General features: G+C 48.9%; 1 long non-coding RNA gene across 1 annotated transcript; it reads right to left on the bottom strand.

The window, feature by feature from the left end:
* Positions 1-5,063: 5,063 nt before the first annotated feature.
* Positions 5,064-19,384, bottom strand: LOC149125020 (uncharacterized). The gene is made up of 2 exons (XR_016212263.1): positions 19,172-19,384; positions 5,064-5,280 (listed from the first exon to the last, which is right to left on the bottom strand). It is a non-coding gene; the product is annotated as an uncharacterized LOC149125020 (long non-coding RNA).
* Between the last annotated feature and the right edge of the window lie 1,639 nt (positions 19,385-21,023).

Genomic DNA, 21,023 nt, shown 5'->3' with positions numbered 1-21,023 from the left:
AAGCATGACGAGAGTTTTATATTCTGCTGTCTTAAGTCTCTTTCCCGCAAGATGTTGTCATTACAGTTTGTTGCTCATTGAGAATGTTCAGAGCAGGCTCCTTAAGGTGAATTTTGCTTGTCAATAAACTTGGATGCAAGGAATTTGCTCTGTTTGAAGGGGCAGTCTTTCTTTCTGCTAGGGTTTGTTCAAGAACACGTTACAGATGGTCTCTGGGTCTCCGTTTGCTCATCCGTATCCCGAGGGCAATGACATTTCATGGGCTGGTGGTGAGGCTGGGGGCACCTGAGACCTGGTAGACAGTCTGCAATGGAAGAAAGTTTGGGGTGCTTCCTGGAACTTCTTTGAGGGCTTCTGTATACGTATCCTTCCAAGGGCAGAACAGTATCCCTGCACCCTACGAAGGGAGGAGAATGATTTGAATACGGCCCCGAAGCTCCAATAACCAGAAATGTTACTTTGCTATGAAAGGAAAGAGGCATTATCTGTGGCCATCTATCCCCCCTTTCTGATTTATCATTGGTGGAGCAGACATAATAACTGTTCACTTTGCACACATGGGATCAGTGCAGGAGAGGACCTGACATGTGGAAGCAGAGATGGGTTTGAACAGGAGACTCGTGCCAGCCAGCGAAGGCAAGCACCAAGCACTGGGGTGCTGGGGCAGGCAAGAGGACACACCCTCTGCAGAGGGAGTGAGTAGTGGGAGCAGCCGAAGGGGAGATGGGAAAGACATCTTTGAACTCTGCCCAGACCTGCTCTACTGGCTGGGCTTCACTGTAAGCTTCAAATTCCTTCTCTACTTCTGACTGGTTCACTGGTTCAGGGTGCTCCTCTCCAAACGCCAGCTTTCTCAGCTCTACCATGGGCAAAACCCAAGGCCTCTCTCACAGAGTGACTGGATCAAGCAAGCAGATGAGAGGCAACCATTAAAGTCTTGATAAGTCCCGGAGGGGACCCCGGAGGGCACATTCTCTCTCCTCCTTGGAGCTTTGAAAAGCGCCATCTGTCATGATGGCCATGGACTTGGCAGATCTGTGGGCACCAACTTGCAACAGGCCTGCCTTCAAAAGCTTTCCCTTGTTCTCCTTTGCTCCCTGTGATCGCAGCTGACTTAGCTGCGTGGTGGCAGCCGAGGGGTGGACGCTGATTTGCAGGAGAACGTGCTCTTTATCCACAGTGGATCAGAAATACTGACACCCGACTTTGCATAACATCACCCCACCTCCTCCAAGACAAGGCACGGATGCTATTTGGATCCCAGCCCCATTATTTTTTTCTGAAGGTTTCTAGGTCCTTTGATATAGCGACTGCCACTCACTAACTTAATATGTGACAGTGAATTTCCCAGACAAGTTGCAATGCAGGTCATTTCTTGTCTGGGAACCCTGGCATACTATGAACAGGAAGGCTGTGGCAGCCACAACAGCGGTGGCCCCGGGGTAGTGTGAGGTGGGGATTAGTGCAGGGCAGTGCTCAGTCAGCTGGAACAAGCAGGTGAATTGCCAGGGCTCTCTCAAAAGGGACGAATTAATCCATTCACTCTTTTATCTTTCATTTAACAAGCAGGCTTTGAGCGCCCAGAATGCATGAAGGAACAAGGAAGAAACAAAGGGCTTCCAATGAGAAGGTGGGGCGGGGAGTGGGGGTGGGGGGAGACACAGATCACAGGCCCTTGGAAGGGTAATGCCAGGAGTGAGATGTCCAGGAGGTGAGAGAATTGCACCTGTGCCCCTTGCTGTTGGAATTCCTACTAGCGTCTCCATAGGTACCCACCATTTGTTAGGCTATGTGCTTCCATTTTGGCTTCAAGAATGTTGATCAGAGTAGAATCTTTAAACTCCCAAAGCCAAAGGCTGAAGTGGTGCAATTTGCCATGATTGTGGTTGGTGCTGGGTTAGCCCCTCAAGCTGTGCGTGTCTGTGAGCCAGGCGAACCCTTACAATCCCAAGCTTCCCCACTTTTTCCCTGAGTTTGGGAGGAGGTCAGCAGGGACTACCCACGGGTAAGTGCTCAGGCCAGCTCTGTCTGTCTCTGCATTCTTTAGAGCCAGTCTTTGGATCATGTAACAGATCCACTCACCAGTGCATGGTGACGGAAGAAGGGGCAATCACCTCTCCAATTTCACACCTAAGACTATTAAACAATTAGACGCTTAGGTAATGTCCCCAAGGTCATATGGTGAAATAGTAACAGGGAAAGTATTCAGGTTTCTGGCCCTTCTAGTTTTGTTGCCTCAGCTCAGATCTTGCTGCTTAAATCCCATATTTAGGCCGGCGCCGCGGCTCACTAGGTTAATCCCCCACCTGCGGCGCCGGCACACGGGGTTCTAGTCCTGGTCAGGGCGCCGGATTCTGTCCCGGTTGCTCCTCTTCCAGGCCAGCTCTCTGCTGTGGCTTGGGAAGGCAGTGGAGGATGGTCCAAGTCCTTGGGCCCTGCACCCGCATAGGAGACCAGGAGAGGCACCTGGTTCCTGGCTTCGGATCAGCACGGTGCGCCGGCCGCAGCGGCCATTGAGGGGTGAACCAAAAAAGGAAGACCTTTCTGTCTCTCTCTCACTGTCCACTCTGCCTGTCCAAAAAAAAAAAAAATCCCATATTTAGTTAGGATTACAGGCTGTAGCTGTGCTTTGTTCCATTTAACTTTTCTCATTAAAAATATTAATATTAATAATCAGAAATGGGCAAACCTTGCTCTCCTAATAATTTTCTACTGAAAAATTATTTCATTAAAAATTTGTTTTTGGGACTGGCATTGTGGCATAGTGGGTTAAGCTGCCACCTGTGACCACCAGCATCCCATATAGGTGCCTGTTTGTGTCTTGGCCGCTCTACTTCCGATCTGGCTCCCTGCTAATGTTTCTGGGAAAGCAGTGGAAGATGGCCCAAGTGCTTGGTCCCCTGAACCCCCATGGGAGACACGGAAGAAGTTCCTGGCTCCTGGCTTCGGCCAGCTCAGGCCCGGCTCTTGCGGCCACTTTGGGAATGAACCAGTGGATGGAAGATCTCTCTGTCGCTTCCTCTCTCTGTGTCTCTGATTTTCAAATAAATAAATAATCCTTTTTAAAAAAATCTTAAGGCAGAATAATAGAGAGAGAGAGAGAGAGAGAAGACATTCCATCTGCTGGTTCATTCCCTCAAATGCCTGCAAACAGCCAGGGCTGAGACACGCCAAGGTCAGGAGCCCAAAACGCAACTCATATCTCTCACATGGGTGGCAGGCGCCCAAGCACGTGAGCCATCATCCACTGCCTCCCAGGATGCATTAGTGAGGAGCTAGATCAGATGCAGAGACGTTGGAGCTTGAACCAGGCCCTCTGATAGGGGGTATGGGGAGTCCTATGCAGCAGCCTAACCCGCTATGCCACAATCCATGGCCCTGAAACCATTTTATTAGGTTATCGAGCAAGGTCTCAAGGATGGTGAGATTCTCCCTGCGTCGCGGGTGAAAACCTTGTTCTTTCAGAGACGGGCATTCTGCAGCAGCTGCTCGCCCGGGAGCCGGGAGCACTCCAGCGAGGAGGGGCCGGGACTCCAGCAGCTGGGGAGCAAGTGTTCACTATTTATAGCGGAAGGCGACTGCGAAGCAATGGGATTTTTTCCTTCTGAGTAGCTTTGGTGCAATCCACAGGAAGTGAGCTCTGATGGGCACTAAATGCAACCTCAGGTACGAGGTCTTTCACGGTGCTTTCCAAGCCCCAGCCTGCGTGAGAATCACCGACAGGGGCTTGTTAGCACGCACAGCACAGTGCTGCGCCCTGCCCCAGGCATTCCGATTCAGTAGGGCTCTTTCAGTTCAGGCTGCAATAGCTAAGTACCAGGGACTCGGTGGCTTACCCCACAAACACTTATCACTCAAAGTTCAGAAGGCAGAGAAGTCCAAGGTCAAGGTGCTGGCAGACCGTGACTGGGGGAGGGCTCACTTCATTTACAGCTGGTGCCTTCTCAATGTTTCCTCACACGGCAGAAGAACTAAGGGAACCCATTGCAAGAACACTGGTGTGGGGCCTGTGTTTGGCATAGGGGATTAAGCCACCACCTGCATATGAGCACTGGTTGAAGTCCCAGCTGCTCCATTTCCAATGCAGCTCCCTGCTAATGCTCCTGGGAAAGCAGCAGAAGATGGCCCAAGTGCTTGGGCCCCTGCCGCTAACATGGGAGACCTGGACGGAGTTTCAGGCTCCTGAATTCAGCCTGGCCCAGCCCTGGGCATTTCAGCCTTTTGGGGGAGTGAACCAGCAGATGGGAGATCTCGATCTCTCTCTCTGTAACTCTGCCTTTCAAATTGATCAACTATTCTTGGAAAGAAAGAAAGAAAGAAAGAAAGAAAGAAAGAAAGAAAGAAAGAAAGAAAGAAAGAAAGAAAGAAAGAAAGAAAGAAAGAAAGGAAGGAAGGAAGAGAAAGAGAGAGAGAGAGACAGGGAGGGAGGGAGGAAGGAAGGAAGGAAGGAAGGAAGGAAGAAAGGAAAGAAAAGAGGGGGCCAGTGCGGTGGCGCAGTAGGTTAATCCTCCTCATATGGGCGCCGGTTCTAGTCCCGGCTGCTCCTCTTCCAAATCCAACTCTCTGCTATGGCCTGGGAAAGCAACAGAAGATGGCCCAAGTCCTTGGGCCCCTGCACATACGTGGGAGACCCAGAAGAAGCTCCTGGCACCTGACTTTGGATCGGCACAGCTCCAGCCGTTGCAGCCATTTGGGGGAGTGAACCTACGGACGGAAGACCTTTCTCTATGTCTCTCCCTCTCACTGTCTGTAACTCTACCTCTCAAATAAAATAAATAAAAATCTTAAAAAAAAAAGATAGAGAAGGAAGGAAGGAAGGAAGAAAGAAGGAAAGAAAGAAAGAAACAAGAGCACTGGGCCCATTCCTGAAGGGCTCCAGCCTCTGACCCAGTCTCCCTCCCAAGGTCCTACCTCCTGACACCATCACTTTGGAAATGATGAGTCCAGTACATGGATTTGAGGGAAATACAAACATTCACACCAAGACTGTAGGTCTGATGTGGCCCCCAAAACTGCATTTCTAGCAACTTCTTGGGTAATAATGATGCAGGCACAGAGACCACTTTTTTTTTTTAAGATTTATTTTATTTATTTGAAAGAGTTACAGAGAGAGGTAGAGACAGAGAGAGAGGTCTTCCATCCGCTGGTTCACTCCCCAGATGGCCGCAACAGTCGGAGCTGCGTCGATCTGAAGCCAGGAGCCAGGAGCTTCTTCTGGGCCTCCCCACACGGGTGCAGGGGCCCAAGGACTTGAGCCATCTTCTGCTGCTTTCCCAGGTCCTAGCAGAGAGCTGGATCAGAAGAGGAGCAGCCGGGACTACAACCGGCGCCCATATGGGATGCCAGTGCTTCAGGCCAGGGCTTTAACCCGCTACTCCACAGCGCTAGCCCCAAGACCACGTTTTTTAAAAAACACTTATTTACTTGAAAGGCAAAATAATATAAAGAATGAGAGAGAGAGAGAGAGAGAGAGAGAGAGAGGGGAGAGTAAGGTCTTCCATCTTCTGCTTCATTCCCCAGACGGCTGCAATGGCCAGGGCTGTGCCAGGCTGAAGTCAGGAGCTGGGAACTTCATCTGGGTTTTCCATGCAGTTGGCAGGGCCCCAGGCACTTGCATCATCTTCTGCTGCTTTTCCCAGGCACATTAGCAGGGAGCTGGCTCAAAAGCAGAGCAGCCAGGACTCAAACAAGCACTCTTCTGGGATGTTGGTGTCACAGGTCAGGGCTTAACCTGCTGTACCACAATGCCAGCCCCACAGACCATATTTTAGAACCACAGCTCTGTTGTAATGGGCTGAGTGTTCAGGAAGAGCCATCATATAGAGCAGCAGATTGAGCCAAAGGAACACACTGCCCTTGTTAAATTAAAACCAGTTGCTTATGAGTCTGCATTGCCAGGGAAAAGGTGTTATTTTATAAATAAAGAAAACTTTGGAAAATTTAAAGGTTAGGACTCATAAGAAATAAATATGTCAGGCCGGCATTGTGGTGTAGTAGGCAAAGCCTCTGTCTGCAGTGCCGGCATCCCATGTGGGCACTGGTTTGTGTCTTGGCTGCTCCTCTTCTGATCCAGCTCTCTGATTATGGCCTGGGAAAGCAGTGGAAGATGGCCCAAGTGCTTGGGCCCCTGCATTCGGGTGGGAGAGCTGGAGGAAGCTCTTGGCTCCTGGCTTCGGATAAGCGCAGCTCCAGCCATTGCAACCATTTGGGGTGTGAACCAACAGATGGAAGACTTCTCTCTCTGTCTTCCCCTCTCTCTGTCTGTAACTCTACCTCTCAAATAAATAAATAAATCTTAAAAAAATAAGTACACATACTGTTTAATAAAAATTATTTTTCATCTATTTATTCAGTGGAAAAAATACAAGTAACTTGGTCATTTGATGACCGTGTAGTGTTCAAAGTCAAGGCTGCCATACTTGACCTCCTCTTTCGACTCCAGCAGAGCTGCACATGGGCCCTGGTGACCGATGTGGCCTCGTCGGCTTCATCATCAGCCATCCTAGATACAGAGCCGTGAGAAGCAGGAGGACAGGCGCCTGACCACTGTGGCTTACCTGGTGAGCAGACCAAGACCTCGGCTTGGTCCTTTCAGTTTCTTGCATGAATTTGGCTTGTTCAGGTTTTCTGCTTCTCTTTGAACCAATTTAGCTAATTTATGTTTCCTTTGAACAAATTTAGATAATTCATGTTTTCCTTGAAAATTATCCATTTCATTCAGGTTTTCAAAATATATACCAGCACATATTAGTGAAAATGATTCTTTTATATGTATTATAGTTCTTGTTTGTGTGTGTTGATCCATTTTCTAATTTGCAAATTTGTTTATTTACATTTTCTCCCATTTCCTTTGTTAGGCCAACAGATTGCTTACTGTCATGGCTGGGTTTTGCTTTAATTTCTATTTTTTCAATGCACCAGCTCTTGGATTTCCTTAGCAATATGAGGAGCTAAAAAGATTCTCTCCTGCTTGTAAGTGAACAAGTTGGTTCGCCTGCAGAGCACATGAGACTCCTGGGTGAGAGAGAGCTACACCAGCATTGGCATCAGTTCCCAATACCCAGTTCCCACAGGTAGACACCACAAGGCCACGGAATGCCTGGACACATGGTGGGTGGCATTATAGGAGAGGAATCTGAATCTTTCATAATGGACAGTAAGAGGTTAGGACCTTGGCTCTGCAGAGAGGCACTCTCTTTATATCCCAAAGCTGTTTGCTACACAAACCTCCTTAAAAAGACAGTCCAGAACAAGGGCAGTCGGTGGCTCTGCTCCTGAGACGTGTGGAAACTCAAGAGATGCATGGAACATTGTCTCCCAACATTGAATTCTTCCACTGACTTTGTTTCCAAGTTCATTGTACAGTCATTCCGTAGTATCCATGGGGGATGGGTTCTGACCCTGCTCCTTCAGGGATACCAGAATGGCAATGCTATTTATGGACAACCTATGCACTTCCCCCTGCATACTTTAAGTCATCTTTAGATTACTTTTTTTTTTTTTTGACAGGTAGAGTCATAGACAGTGAGAGAGAGAGACAGAGAGAAAGGTCTTCCTTCCGTTGGTTCACTCCCTAAATGGCCGCTACGGCAGGAGCTCTGAAGCCAGGAGCCAGGTGCTTCTTCCTGGTCTCCCATGCGGGTGCAGGGGTCCAAGCACTTGGGCCATCCTCCACTGCACTCCCGGGCCACAGCAGAGAGCTGGACTGAAAGAGGAGCAACTGGGACTAGAACCTGGCACCCATATGGGATGCCGGTGCCGCAGGCAAAGGATTAACCAAGTGAGCCATGGCGCCGGCCCCTAGATTACTTATGATACCTAACACAACGTAAACGCTGTGTCAGTAGTTGTACTATATTTTTTTTAAGATTTATTCATTTAAATTTATTTATTTATTTGAAAGTCAGAGTTACACAGAGAGAGGAAAGGCAGAGTGAGAGAGAGAGAAAGAAAGAGAGGTCTTCCATCTGCTGGTTCACTCCCCAATTGGCTGCAATGGCCGGAGCTGCACCAATCCAAAGCCGGGAGCAAGGAGCTTCTTCCAGGTGTCTCACACGGGTGCAGTGGCCCAAAGACTTGGGCCATCCTTTACTGCTTTCCCAGGCCATAGCAGAGAGCTGGATCGGAAGTGGAGCAGCCAGGATTAGAAATGGCACCCATACGGGATGCCGGCACTACAGGCGACAGCTTTGCCTGCTATGCCACAGCGCCAACCCCAAAGATTTACTTATTTATTTGAGAGGCAGAGGCAGAGGCAGAGAGAGAGAGAGAGAGAAAGAGAGAGAGAGAAAGAGATTGAGAGAGAGAAAGAGAGAGAAAGAGGTCTTCCATCTGCTGGTTCACTCCCCACGTGGCCAATCCAAAGCCAAGGAGCCAGGAGCTTCTTCCAGGTCTCCCATATAAGTGTAGGGGCCCAAGCACTTGGGCCATCCCCCACTGCTTTCTCAGGCCAAAGCAGAGAGCTGTATCGGAAGTGGAGCAACTGGGAGTTGAACCGGCGTCCATATGGGAGTCTGGCTCTACAGGCTGGGGCTTTAACCTGCTGTGCCACAGTGCTGGCCATACTGTATTGTTTAAGGAACAATCACAAGAAAAAGTGTCTGTGTTCAGTACAGACTTGATTTATTTCCCCAAATGTTTGATCTATGGATGGTTGAATGCACAGATACACAACCTATGGGTATGGTGGGCTGATGGTATTCTCTTGCTTTTAATTCCTTCCTCCTACCTGGCTTCAGTCAATCATTGTTTTCTATCTTCTTGGGTTGCATAATTACTTCCTTCATATTCATTCTTTTTAAATTAGAATATTTTAAGGGGGTGGGTGTTGCGGGCCAGCAGGTTAAATCACCGTTTCAGATGCCCGCGTCCCATACTGGAGTGCCTGGGATGCAGTCTTGCCTCTGCTTCCTCTCCAGCTTCCTGCTAATGTGCACTCTGGGAGGCAGCAGGTGATGGCTCAAGTGCTTGGGCCCCTGACACCCGCAGGGGAGACCTGGATGAAGTTCCTGGCTCCTGGCTTCAGCCTGGCCCAGCCCTGGCTGCTGTGGCCACTTGGAGAGTGAACCAGTGGATGGAAGATGCCCCTCCCCTCTGCCTTTAAAATAAATAAGAATGGATAAACTTAAAATAAAAATATGATTTTAATATTTTGACTTTTCCTTTGAACAGGCCTTTGACTGGATCTCATAGTTTCAGTACATAGCGGTTCCTAATGGTTATTTGCCAAATCACCTGGCTTGACTTTCTTATTTATGGATGTCAAAGGTTTCAAACCAACTGAATCAATCGAGGTTCCCTTGCTTTGGTCTGCTCTGGCATCTGCTTTCTTTGCCTCAGATGCTGCAGATGAAAGCTTTGCAGCCCGAAACAGGCTCCTTGTGCTTCGCGTGCTAAACAACGTCAAATTGAGCTTCATTGCAATTTAGGAGGAAAGGGAGTTGCCAGTGAAGGAAGGCTCAAGTCTTGACCGCCACTTCTAACAGGTAACCCAATACATGACCCACTCGAGTCTCACTTTTGTCCACGACTGTAGGACTGCATTATATGGTCTCCAAGGTCTTCCACAATTTGGGACCCTCAGAACTCATTTCAGTTAAACTGGCATAGTGATCTCGGGCTGACTTCTTAGCTGAGGCTGTGGCCAAAGGAACTGGAGAGGCCGCGTTTGCTCCTTGCCGTGGGTGGGCAAATGCCTCTGTTTCCTCTCGTGTTTTATCGTGTGATGCTCAGAGGAGAGAAAATGCACGTGACCCTGGGGCTCAGTTCCACACGTTTTGTAGCAAGACCCTATGTGGGCGGGGCAATGCTGATGAGGATGCCAGTGGCTGAGCGCTGGAGCCTCCCCAGGCTCACCAGGCTGTGTCCTGTCCCAGGAAGGCGCATCACTGCCCTTTCTAGACGTTGCTGCATGTCTTTCTCCAAATATGTGCAGAACACTCTGGGTGCAGAGCCTCTTGTCCTGGGGACTCACCATGGTGGGCCTGTCCTTCCATGCTGGGACCTCGGAGCCTAGAGAATTCTCTACTATTTCTCTGCTTGTAAGTTTTTCCCCAAATAAATTCTACTTTATTTATCTATATTAAAAAGATTTTTCTTATTTGAAAGGCAGCACTACAGAGATAGACAGGAAAGGCAGATATGTATATATATATATAATATATATATAATATATATATATATATATACACACATAAGGGGGGGGGAGAGTTAGAGATCCGTCTGCTGGTTCATTTCCTAAGTAGCTGCAATGGCCAGGCAGGGCTGCCCAAGCTGAAGCCAGGAGCCTGAAACCCCACCTGAGTCTCCTACTTAGTTGCCAGAGTACTTGGGGCATCCTCTGCTGCTTTCTCAGGAGCATTAGCAGGGAGCTAGGTCAGAGGCAGGGCAGCCAGGACCGGAACCAGCGCTGTGATATGGGACGCTGGCATTGCATGCAGCAGCTTTAACTCATTGCACCACAACGCTGGTCCCCTAAATTCTATTTTAAATTTACACCATGAGCACTGTTACTATGTGCCTTCCTGTCCTTTATTACAACCCAGATTAGTTGATGAGCCTAGCACTGAGAGCTTTATGTATCATTCCCCCCTCTTTTTTAAAGATTCATTTTATTTATTTGAAAGACAGACTTACAGAGAGAGGTAGAGACAGAGAGAGAGGTCTTCCATCCGATGGTTCACTCCCCAATTGGCCGCAATGGCCAGAGCTGCGTCGATCTGAAGCCAGGAGCCAGGAGCTTCCTCCGGTCTCCCACATGGGTGCAGGGGCCCAAGGACTTGGGCCATCTTCTACTGCTATCCCAGGCCATAGCAGAGAGCTGGATAGGAAGTGGAGCAGCCAGGACTAGAACCTGCGCCTATATGGGATGTCGGCGCTTCAGTCCAGGGCTTTAACCCACTGTGCCACAGTGCCGACCCTGTATCATCTCCCTTAATCCTGGTAACAAACTATATGGTTATGTATATTAATTTTTTGACAAAGGCTGGTGCTGTGGGGAAGTGGGTTAAGCTGCTGCAGTGCGGGCATCCCATATGGTTGCCAGTTTGAGTCCTGGCTGCTCCACTTCCGATCCGGCTCTCTGCTAATTCGCTTGGGAAAGCAGTGCAAGTGCTTGGGCCCCTGCACCCACATGGGGATGGACCAAGCTCCTGGCTCCGGCTGTGGCTATTTGGGTAGTGAATCAATGGATGGAAGACTTTTCTCTCTCTGCCACTACCTCTCCCTCTCTGTAACTCCATTTTTTCAAATAAATAAAAATTTTTTAAAATATATTTTTTAAAGTGAGGGACAGGGTGCTCAGAAAAGTTAAGCAATTTGCCTAAGGTCACAACTCACTGCTGGAAGCGGCAGAGCAAGGGGGGTGATCCCATGTTTGGTTCCTGAGCCTTTGATATTTAACTCTTGAGAACACCGTTCCCATCCAAGACACTTTTCCTGCAGATGGCGCTAAAGGGTCTTATTCAAACCGAATCAATTTATCATGACGACTTTTTCTTTAGAGCACAAGGTAAAGAGTCTGGGACACCTTTTAAACTTTGTCCAAAAGTCCCATAAGACCATCAGCAGCCTTATGTGATCTGACTGTCGCACAGGAGGGAATTACCATGCGGGGAGCTTTTGTGAGGAAATACTCCGTTCTGTACACTCTCAGCACGCAGCAAGGGAACGCCCAGCGGCCGAGGGGGAGAGGAGGGCGGGGAAAAGCCGGAGTCGGCAGGTCGGGGCCCGTCCTGGGGTCTTGGGGGGGCGTCCGAGGTGACCACAGCCTCTCGCTCTGCGTGACTGCTCTGCTGAGGCTCATTCTGGCTTCCCAGGGGATGTTGGGAGCTGGGCGTTCCTCAGCCCCACTCATTGTTCTCTTGTTGATAGGGAGGGCTGTGATTAGGAACATCTGTTTTAAAAGGTAAGTGGGAGAAATGTCCCTGTTTAAGAACTGAACTTTAGCCTGCATCGGGAGCTGACACTGACCTCTCCTGTGCGCCGTGCCGCAGACCGGAGCGGGCTGCTCAGATCTACTTTCCTCAACAGCGTTTCGTGGCAGAATACCCTTTAATGCTCTTCCATAGGCTGCTATGTCCTATTTCCACCTGCTATTTTCAGTTTCGGTGAGCAAAATTCTCTTCTGAGATCTGCCAGCGCTCAGGTTAACCCGTTCCTTTCCTTTCTCTGTGGCTCAGCAAATGATGGGTTCTCTAGGGTCCAAGTCAGACCCAGCCTTCTAGATTCTTCCTCGATTCAGTTTCTCTCTCTCTCTCTCTCTCTCTTTTAAGATTTATTTTATTTATTTGAGAGGTTACAGACAGAGAGAGGGAGGCTAGGAGCCAGGAGCCTTTTCTGGGTCCCCCACACGGGTGCAGGGGCCCACGCACTTGGGCCATCTTCCACTGCTCTCCCAGACCATAGCAAAAGCTGGATCAGAAAAGGAGCATCTAGGACTTGAACCAGTGCCCATATGGGATGCTGGTGCCGCAGGCAGGGGCTTAGCCTACTAAGTAGGCAACAGCGCTGGCCCCTCGATTCAGTTTTTATTTGGTTTAAATGGAGGTTCACTCAGGGCAGCCAGCGGCCCTCAGAGTGTCCCTGGCAGACCTGTGATGGTGCATATCTGTGTGTACACTCGCAGTACCTGGTGTGCACCTGTACACATCCGGAGCTGGGCTGGTGCAGCAGTGAGAGGAGCGTTCTCCTGGCTAGTGAAGTCAGGCACAGGGCCTTGCTGGCCCACTCTACACCCATACACCTAAGCATCCATTCATGTGATACACAGAGAGCCAGCGGGGACCAACGTACCCACAGAGAGCAGGTGATACATGGGGGCTGGATAGCCAGCAGCAAAATAAGAGGGTCCTAGAATTTCATACCAACACAGCTCCTCCTGCATGATCCAGGAGAAGGGGGAATCCAGCTGTGAGGTATGCTGGGATTCCCTTGCACAGCTGAGCGGGGAGAGCTTTGACCCACACAGCAACAGCCCTGGCCGGGAGGGCTGGTTTTCTCTCAGCTGTGCGAATGCCTCCTACACTGCTCACTTACCACCTCACTGACTCCAGGATCTTCTAAATGAGCCTTCTGATCATTAATTTGGCTCCCTGAGAACTCTCTTCTAAGCAACACTCAGCAGGATTTCAGTAACACCAGAGGTAGTTCCCCCTGGCATTTTTGGGGAGTGCACCCTTGGGAGTTATTAAATCAGGTATATTTCCTACTGCAAAATAATAAATGTTTCCTGGTATATAAATTAGTCTCCTGAGAGCTAGGTTAATATAAATTCGCTCAGTAGAATTTGAGTTAAGAAAATTGACGATCTTATCTTTAACATCAGCTAAAATAGCACCTGCCCAGGGAATGCACGATCGGCGGAGCTGGAATTTTCCTACGAGTCCACTTCTAACCCATACACAACAAGACAACCCAGCTAATTCTATGCCTAGGTACTAGCACTACCCCTGATTCCTATAGAGTTTTTATAAGTTTTATTTTATTTACTTGAAAGGCAGATGGAGCTGGCTGTAGTGCTGGCATCCCGGCTGCTCCACTTCTAAATCCAGCTTTCTGCTGTGGCCTGGGAAAGCAGCAGAAGATGGCCCAAGTACCTGGGACCCTGCACCCAAGTGGGAGACAAGGAAGAAGCCCCTGGCTCCTGGCTTTGGATCAGCACAGCTCCTACCATAGCGGCCAATCGGGGAGTGAACCAATGGATGGAAAACCTGTCTCTCTTGCTCTCTCTCTCTCTCTCTCTCTTTCTTCCTCCCTCCCTCCCTGCCTCTCCTTCTCTCTCTGTGTAACTCTGACTTTCAAATAAATAAATCAATTAAAAAAAAAAAAGTAATGCACCTTCCACTTGGCTCTTTGCCCCCCCCCCCCCCCGTGTATGTGTGTGTGTGTGTGTGTGTGTGTGTCTCGATGCTTGCTTTTGGAACCCAGTCACCATGCTACGAGGAGGCACCAGACCACCCCCAGTTCTTAAATTCACCAGAAGGACTCCCGGGACTCAGAGGACAGTCATACTCACGGCTGAGGTTTAGTTTAGTGGAAATGGAAGGATACAGGGGGGCAAATCAGAGCAGGGCAAAGTCCCACAGCCCAAGTCATCAGGAAACCAGCTGTAAGCCCCTAAAACCTCACCCAGTGGAGTCACATGGGGTGTACTCAGCCTCTCCAGCACCCAGCTGTAATAGCACCTATGAACAATGTCCACCAGGGAGGGGCTTAACTGACGCGATGCCCGGGGATGCCATCGAGGGCTGGTCACATGGGTGCCTTCTGCCCCGCAGGAACCAAGATTCTACATCCCTAGTAGGAAAGCAGGAACTCAACACAAGTGTGGCTAAGACAGGTGTCAGAGTCTGCAGACAGCTAGAAACAGAGGAGCCCGGATGTCCAGGACAGTCCAATGAGTGTCTGTATCATAACAACTCAAAAACTACAGGGCTGGCGAATGTCCCAGAAAAGACAGCCACATTGTCAGCCATGCAATCACCTTAGTTAACCCTATGCTCATTATAACATCATTAGCACTGCAGTTGCAAACTTGCAGGGCACATCCACAGGGACCCTATTGGGAAAGAAACAAGGTGGCACCCCGATTCCAGGAAAACCCCACCTTCTTCCTAGGGCTCTCCTCCCTATCCTAGGAATATTCCTGCCCATTATTACAAGACAAAGGTCAAAGAGAAATCTCCCCAGACCAGCTGGACAGGTGCTCTTCCTACTTACAGTAAACTGTGCCTGCTTGAAACCCTTTCCTGTGCTGTCCTAAAAACCTGGACATCCTTTGTAGTAATACAGGCAACTCAGGCACAGTGACCCATTCCTATCAGTTAGGGTGGTGGGAACGCTCCTGACACCCCAGTTCCCAACCAAGGGTCAAGGTTGCAAGCAGCCCTTTTTATAAAGTTTCATTTATTTGAAAGTCAGAGTCATGGAGAGAGAGAAGGACATGCACACACACATACACACACACAGGTCTTCCTTTTGGTGATTCACTTCCCAAGTGGCCGCAACAGCCAAGGCTGAGCTAGGCTAAAGCCAGGAGCCAGGAGCTTCATCTGGGTCTGCTACATGGGTGCAGGGGCCGAAGCACTTGGGGCATCCTCTACTGTCTTTCCCAGGCGCATCAGCAGGGATCAGAAGTGGAGTACCCGGAACTTGACCGGCGCCCATATAAGATGTTGGTGTTGCAGGCGGCGGCTTTACCTGCTATGCCACAGAACCAACCACACAAACAGCCTTTCTAAGGATAGCAGTGAGGCCCCATATTTACTTCTGTCCTGAGATTCCAAGGTGACAGAGGCAATGATGTGCCATCCATGTGAGGGGGTCCTTGGATTCAGGCTCCCTGGTCCTTTGCAAGCCGGTCCTGTCGACACCACATGGCAAAGAGACCGGCTCTCCCCACTGAGCCTGACCTGTGGCACAGAGCTGGAGGCGAAGCAAATGACTGCTAGTGTTTGAAGTTCCTAAGCTCCGGGCAGTCGTCTCTGCAGCAGTAAGTAGGGAATCATGTTCTGGATTCTAGTCTTTCATATGCAGTCTTCTGAAATGGAGCATCTTGGGAACTGCCGATCAAGATGCCTCTTTCACAAAGATTGTTCTTTTCTGTACAAAGTAAAGACGTGTGTCCACACTGATTGACTCTTACCAGGCTGTCAGGTCCTAGACTGGGGGTCAGAAAACTACATGGAGGGAGCGCTGTGACGTAGCGGGTAGTCAGGAGCTTCTTCCAGGTCTCCCACATGGGTGCAGGGGCCCAGGGACTTGGGCCATCTTCCACTGCTTTTCCAGGCCACAGCAGAGAGCTGGATGGGAAGTGGAGCAACTGAGACTCGAACTGGCATCCATATGGGATGCCGGCACTGCAGGTAGTGGCTTTACCGGCTATGCCACAGAGCCAGCCCCAATAAATAATTTTTGATATGGGCTGGTGCTGTGGTGCAGTGGGTTAAAGCCCTGGACTGAAGTGCTGGCATCCCATATGGGTGCCGGTTCTAGTCCCGGCTGCTCTTTTTCCGATCCAGCTCTCTGCTATGGCCTGGGAAAGCAGTAGAAGATGGCCCAAGTACTTGGGCTCCTGTACTTGCATGGGATACCCAAAAGAAGTTCCTGTCTCCTGGCTTCGGATCGGCGCAGCTCTGGCCATTGTGGCCATCTGCAGAGTGAACCATCGGATGGAAGACCTCTCTCTCACTGCCTCTACCTCTCTCTGTAATAAATCTTCAAAAAAAAAATAATTTTTGATAAACTGTAAAAACCCTTTTTAACTTGAGAGCTGTACAAAAACAGGTTAGGCAGGATTTGGCCAATAGCAACTAGCTTTGGTTTGCAAACCCTCATCATGAATAATTAGAGAATCAAAAAAATCAGCAAACACACACAAAAAATAGAGAAGCAAAAAAACCAGCACACAAACTAACAACTCCAGTGCCACAAACGAAGGGACAATTTGAAAGAATGATGTCAATACTAAAAAGGAGAATGACTCAAATGTTTGGGATACAGACACTTCTGTGAGCCAGGTGGTTTTGAATTCTTTGCTTTCAATTGCATTGAAGGAAAATCTAATCAACTTCTGGTAGAACATAAAAAATAATTTTGGATGGTAGATCACTGTGATTGTTGGTCTAGAACTTGGAAGTCATTCAGACAATTAAACAAAATTGCAGCTTCAAAATTCATTCCATTTCTACCTACTTATGTCAACAATATTCTTTGCTTACATTTATAAAAAGTAAAATGGGAATGGAACTCACACAGAAGCCTATCTTGTTCTAGTATTTCATAATTTTAACAAAAAATGTAAGAAGTAATTGGGGAAAAAACTACATTCCTGTCATAAAAGATATGTTTTCACCAAAATTTTATTTTTGACTTTAATAATGATTTAATTAAATTTATATATATTGATGTTGTTTTGGTCAATGGTATACTAACTGCTAATTATCATGAGAATTTAATCCAGAGTAAAATTTTCACTCAGATCCTAATAGTCACAGGAAATGTAAATATATTTTGATTTCTCTTCTAATACATTTTTGTTGCAGAGATAGATGACAGAACAATTAATAAATTACTATTAAGAATAAAATACAAGGGGCCGGCACTGTGGCTCACTTGGTTAATCCTCTGCCTGTAGCGCTGGCATCCCATATGGGTGCCAGGGTCTAGTTCTGGTTGTCCCTCTTCCAGTCCAGCTCTCTGCTGTGACCCGGGAAGGCAGTGGAGGTGCTTGGGCCCTACACCTGCATGGAGACAGGAGGAAGCATTTGGCTCCTGGCTTCGGATCAGTGCAGCTCTGGCTGTAGTGGCCATTTGGGGGGTGAACCAATGGAAGGAAGACCTTTCTCTGTCTCTCTCACTGTTTATGACTCTACCTGTCAAAAAAAAAAAAAAAAAAAAAGGACAAAAATACAAGGGCCAGCACTGTAGCATAGTGGGCTAAGCTTCTGCCTGTTGTGCCAGCATCCCATATGGATGCCGGTTTGTGTCCGGGCTGCTCCTCTTCCGATCCAGCTCTCTGCTATGGCCTGGGATAGCAGTAGACGATGGCCCAAGTCCTTGGGCCCCTGCGCCTACATAGGAGACTTGGAAGAAGCTCCTGGCTCCTGGCTTTGGATCAGCCCAGCTCTGGCCATTGCAGCCATTTGGGGAGTGAAGACCTCTCTCTCTGTCTTTCCCTTTCTCTGTAATGTTACCTCTCAAATAAATAAATAAAATCTTTTAAAAAATATGTTGTATCAACATAACATTTTACTGGAAAAAATATGAGAGCTCCTCAAAAAGTCTGTGTAAAATGAAATCAAAAGGGAAGTGTACTTTGATCCAAAAATTTGAAATCCTTGCACAGGTTTACCATAAAACACAGTTGCCATGATAGCAGGATGGAAAAAAAAGCTGCAGAAGGAGAAAGAACCATATCAAATCCCCACAGCCCAGAAGAGCTCATTTGTATCTTTTCACAGGGGATGGTGGTGGCTCTTGCAAGTGCTGTGGCTTCTGGAGCCCACTGGGTACAGTTAGAAGAATATGGCACTGTAATTTTAAAACTTCAATGTCTACAATACCCCAGACAGGCAGTTCACCAACAGCGGTCCCTGTGCCTGCAGCCTTCACATCACCTGGGAACTTTATGGAGATGTAGGTTCCCAGGCCCTTCTCCAGGCCCCCTGAATCAGGAACTCAGAACAGGTGACAGTCTGCTCCAACTAGCCCTCCAGGCGATTCTGATGTGTGCTCAAGTTGCAAGCCATTGCAGCCAAAATTGTGTCTTCACAGCTTCTCAGACTTACAACAAGAATCTTTGCACCAAGCCTCAGTGTGAGAGAGGGCACCTGGCCTTAAAGATTATTTGAGGAATGCACAAACAAAAATGTTTGAACAAGAGTGCACCCAAACCCCACACCTCTTCCATTTTTTTAAAAAAAGTTTTAATTATTTATTTGAAAGAGCAACAGAGAGGAGAGAGAGAGAGAGACAGACAGACAGACAGACAGAGACAGAGATCTTCCATTCTCTGGTTCACTTCCCAAATGGCTGCAACAGCCAGGTCAGGACCAGGCCAAAGCCAGGAGCCTGGAGCTGCATCCAGGTCTCCCACATGTGTGGCAGGGGCCCCAAGCATTTGGGCCATCTTCCTTCGCCTTCTCAGGTGTATTAGCAGGGAGCTGGAATGCAAGTGGAGCAGCTAGGACTCCACCGGCGCTCTGTGGCATCACAACACCAGCCTCTCTACATCTCTGGACTAAAGAAAGTGTTCTCTCTGGAAGGCAGTAGTGATGGGGACCAGCATTCAGGATGATAGAAACCAGCTAGGGTCTGGACACACAGGAGAGAGAGGAACATCGCTGGGAGAAAGAAGAGCATGACGAAGGCTCAGAGGTGGGGCAGTGCAGACATGAGTGACAGAATCCCCAGGCTGGGCTGGAGCATGAGTGTGGGTGGAGAGAGTTGGAGGCAAACTTGGCAAAGACAGGATTGCGTTGATGCCAGGCCTCTCTAGTTTTGAGTGGGAGAGAAACATGGTCCGAGCTGGGCTCTGCAGGTGCTAGTCTGGAATGCGCTGAGTGGGAGAGACTGAGGCAGTGAGACCAGACACTCAGCCAGTGCCCTGGAGCACCATTCTCACCAGGGGAGGGCCACCACCCTCCAGTTAGCTGGAGAGGTCCCTACTTACATGCAAACTCTGGAAGGCGGGGGACAGAGAATCCTGCAGCTGTTCTGGGGACAGCCAAGGGCCATCTGTCGCTTTGGGCTCTGGGCTGAGCCCACTCTTCGAATCCTTGCGATTCCCAAAGTCCAGATCATGCTCACCCCCTGAGATCCACAAGATGACTGCACAGCGCCAGGGGTTGCTCAGGCAGAAGGAATTCACACCCTGCTGGAGCACGCTGTGGTTATCTTTGTTTGTATTTGACCAAGGACACTCCGGGGAGAAAGCATGACATCACCCCAGCAGTCGCTCATTGGCTGCCAGGCCCCAGCGGGCCGGCTTTCTTTTCCAGTTGCTTAGTTCTCCCAAGTATCAAGTGCAGCACAGAGGCGTGTCCTGTCACTTCAGTTTCCAGAGTCAACACCCCTGATGTCAGGAGACCCCGGGGGGAGGGGGGGACCGTGAAACAAGGATGGTACATTTTCCTGGACAGAAATGATGCACCTTAGAGCGAGCTGCTCTGTGGGCTCACTTAAAACCATTTTTAATTTTGCGTGACTACATTAATTCATATTTGCCATATGCAGGAGGGACGGGGATAATGAAATGTGACCTTAGTTCCTTCACTCAGTATCCTATAAAATGGGATGCAAGTGAATCGGTTCTATGGGGCATCTGATCACAAATCTTCCACGCACAGGTCCTATAAGACTTCCTTCCTGCAGGCTTGTGGGTGTCAGGGGCCATCCCCACTTACATTATCAGTCTCATCTCTGGAAGCTTCTTAACTGCCCCAATGTGTTTTTTTTTTTTTTTTAAGTTTCTTACAGTCATGTTGAAGAAAAGGAAGAAATAGTCACAGTCGCTTTTCCCCAGTCTTGAATTCAATGTGTGTGTGTGTGTGTGTGTGTGTGTGTGTGTGTGTGTTTAACGAGAGGAGTCAAAATGAATACCTCATTTTTCACTTTTTGGCAGTTAAAAAGCAACAGAATGCTAAAGTGAAATTTCGCTTAATCCATCAGTCTCAACCACTTGATGAGAAAAATAGTAAAAAGTACAATTTCTAAAGGGATGTTATTTGAACACAGCCACTAGGCATGTACTGTAATAAAACTTTTAATGACCATTTTATTTTTCATCTCTGAGCTCATTTTTAGTGAAATGACTTGGTGGTGGTGAATACAGCTGGAGTGATAACCTGGGAGAGAACACTTGTTGGTTTCTGAATTAATAAAAAGTAGCATCCTCTGGTGGTAGAGAGTTTTGCAGGGATGGATGCTTTCTCTACACTGCCTCCCCCACCCTCTGCACATTCCCTGGGTGCACAGGGTGGCGTGGGTGTTACTCCCGGCCAGCCTTGCCCTGGTCTACACTTGCGGAGAGGAAGCGATGGATGGGTAGGACACACAGCCTGGGATCAAGCGAGACCAGGGTGTCAGCACTCCCAGGAAGAGCCCTGCCCACATGTGGCTCAGTCACGGGTGGGCAACATCCAGCCCGGGGCCCACAGAATCATCTGTTCTGCTCCTACCAAGCAATCACGGGCGGGACTTGAAATTCAGTACATCTATGGCAGGCTAATGTGTAAGTTGCTAATCTTGCGTGGGCCGCGAGTGGCCTTATAAATATCCAAGTGTCCCTTGGCGGAAGAAAGATTCCCCCAGCCCTGCAAGAGTCGCGCACCTGGGCCGAGCCCCCTCTTGTTTCCCGTCGTAGCAGAAAGAGGACTGAGGATGGAGCCTCTCAGCATCACTGCGTGCACCGAGTTGACGGCGCGCGTTTGCGTCTCTCGCCCACGCTAGGCTGTCTGGGGCACAGCCCACAGCGCGAGGATGTCCAAAGGAACCCATCCGTGAGGCGTTTCGAGAAGGACTTT

Source organism: Oryctolagus cuniculus, chromosome 8, assembly GCF_051225735.1.
Source record: "Oryctolagus cuniculus isolate XC-2025 breed Fujian yellow rabbit chromosome 8, ASM5122573v1, whole genome shotgun sequence".
Classification (NCBI taxonomy): domain Eukaryota; kingdom Metazoa; phylum Chordata; class Mammalia; order Lagomorpha; family Leporidae; genus Oryctolagus; species Oryctolagus cuniculus.
Note: the sequence above shows the minus strand (reverse complement) of the source record. Positions and strands in the feature narration are given on the sequence as shown.